Source organism: Nicotiana sylvestris, chromosome 2, assembly GCF_000393655.2.
Source record: "Nicotiana sylvestris chromosome 2, ASM39365v2, whole genome shotgun sequence".
NCBI classification, from domain to species: Eukaryota; Viridiplantae; Streptophyta; class Magnoliopsida; order Solanales; family Solanaceae; genus Nicotiana; species Nicotiana sylvestris.
The window spans coordinates 165,056,030-165,058,995 of record NC_091058.1 but is presented as its reverse complement, the minus strand read 5'-3'; positions in this window follow the sequence as shown (position 1 = coordinate 165,058,995).

The following is a 2,966-nucleotide window of genomic DNA, read 5'->3' as shown; positions in this document are numbered from 1 at the left end:
TAAACAAATAGTTGTGCGTAAAGAAGCATAATTTAAAAATAGTAGTCTGAAATGGTAAAATCCTAAAGATCCCCAACAGAGTCGCCACGCTGTCGTGCCCCCTTTTTCTCGCGAAATCGGGTTTATGACATTTGGAGGGACAACTCATTCCTTTTGGGAACTGGGTTTGCATTTGAAGAGTCGCCACCTATTGATTTAAGGTGCATTAGGACACCAAAAGAGGTTGATTTGAATAACCAGAGATAGGGCAAGGGCTTGAAATTATTCTAAGGAGAAGGTGTTAGGCACCCCTCAGAATCCACTAGTGTGGTTCCCGGCCAGACAATTGTTGTGAATTTGGGTGCAATTAACATGTAGACGAATAAGGCTCAAATAAGAGGGGATTTCACATAATGGTTTGAAAGTAAACAAAGTTTGGAAGAACAAATAGAAAAGCTGATTCTTGTTTTTTTTAAAAAAGAACTGAAATGCTAAAGAAATAAGAGGGGGGGGGGGTCCTAGGTTTATACAAAATATGGATCACCCCACACAATGTCCGGTAATCACTCCTCATTGAGGGGATACACGTGACATTATTGCGTGGTCATCATATCCATATCTACCCTTCCCACCCAGTTAAGGTATTTAAAGCGCGGAATGGTCTCGATTACTTATTGCACGCTATTACCCGTCCCAATCCTATCAGTCCCGGAGGCACTTAGGACTACTAATCCTAAAAGGAGGAATATTAGGCTTATTTGTATATTCAAAGGTAAAAATTCTATGGCGACATACAAAAACACATATTGCATATAAAAAGGGAAAACACATAAGCATATAGGCTCAATTATACCTCCTCAAACAATCACATAAAGTAGCATGTCTTACACATACTGCTTAGGTCTGATTCAAAAGCATTAAAGACGAGGGAGATGAGATTGTTGAGGCAGTTAGTTTATTGCATAACTCAGATAAGAAGTCCGAGTCAGGCCTGCCTGCTAGTTGTAATAATTAACAGAAGCAGATTCAGTTTACAGATATTACCCTATGGCTTGCCTAAGTGTTTAGACGGGGTCCTATAGGCATGATATCTACTGAATTCAAAAGGTGATGAGACAGTAGGAACTTGAAATAAATTATTTGGAATCCTATAAGCATGCTTACTAAACAGTGTTGAGCGAGGGAATTTGGTTATTAAAGAACAGAATGTACAAAAACTGGACTAGTTACAGGTGCTGCAGGCGGCAGTATCTACTATTACTGATTTTATATCTAACACTGGGTGAAGCGAATCAGATTCATTTAAGAAACCCCTGTAGGCATGATTTCTATATATCACTGATTTTATACCCTTATAGATGTGGTATCTAAATGTAGAAACTTGTATTAAACCCTATAGACATAGTATCTAAATGCAAAAACTTGTATTAAACCTTATAAACATAGTATGTAAATGCAGAGACTTGTATTAAACCTTATAGACCTGGTATCTAAATGTAGAAACTTGTGTTAAACCTTATAGATATGGTATCTAAATGTGGTTTGAATTATGCAGAATTAAGAGTACCCTATAGGCAGGGTTTATACATGAAGTTGAATATGCAGAATTAAAAGGTATCCTATAGACATGTTTTCTACATGAAGTTGAATATGTAGAATTAAAAGGTATCATATAGGCATGATTTCTATATGGAATTGAATATACAGAATTAGAACGGTCTATATGCATGATTTCTATATGGAATTGAATTAAAACAACCCTATAGGCATGGTCTCTAGGTGAAGTTTGAATATGCAGGAGTTAGAACACCCTATAGGTATGTTTTCTACCCTTGCATGCATAGTTACCTAACCCTTTTCACTAGCCAGCCCCAAATGTTATTACAACTTATTACAAACCAGAGTAAATTACACTAGAATAGAAAAATTAAAAAGAAAGTACAACCAGAGGAGGCCTGATTCTTGACTTCCTCTCTGAGTTACGAGATAAACAACTCAAAGACCATTGATCCAAAGCCTTTCTCCAGTTTGAGTGTCTCAGAGTTCCCTAAGAGCCTCAATGGGACTCCGGGCACTGCTCACACCCGAATTGTATTACCAGGCACAAACAAGTTGATATTTTTTTTGAGGGGATAAAAGAGAGGGAAACAGCCACAAACAAGTTGATAGTTTCATACAAAAGGGGTTCAACGTGGTTGGGAAGTTGCAAAGAGCCTATGTACTTAGGTATTAGTTAATTCTGGGCATGCACAACAATAATTAGTGTTTTTATGCTTACAAAATCAACCAGAAAGCACAACACATAATGATAACATAGAGGTTATGATGCTAGGGGAATTCAGTCTGAGTCATAGATAACAATACTTAATACTGCCATGCCTCAAACAAGCCATTAGTATCAAACATATTTGGGTAGGGGCTTAGGACACACAATAGATTCAAAACAGCTAGAAGTAGATTACAACATGCTAAAATAAGTATTGAATTGATCACAAGCAGTAGGCAGACAAGAAGGCAAAAGTATTAAGTAAACATATTGTTGTTGATGCTGAAATCTTAATCAGAACATACCAGTTTAGAGAAAGCAAAATATAGTAAAAGTAGGTAGAAAGACTTTGAAGACATGCCACAGTATAAGTAGTAAAGTAAGAGAATGTTTTTGAATGTAAGTGATTTCAGAACTAAGTGTTTGTGTCTTTGAAAGAAAAGAAACATAGGGTATTTATAGTTTTTGAAAATGAGTGAAAGAGAGGTAATAAATTACAAACATGGAAACAATCGTGGTTTAGAATCAATTATACAAGTGATTGCCCTTAATTGAGGGGTAGTTTCTTAACGGGCAGTAACAGGTTCAAATCAAGGAAGGCAATCAATTAAAAAAGCAGGCTAACAACTGCCCTAAAAGAAGTAGTAAAATAACAAGTAAGCAATTCGAGTCTAGGTACAAAGATACTCTAATTTTGGAAAGGATTCAGTAATGCAAAACA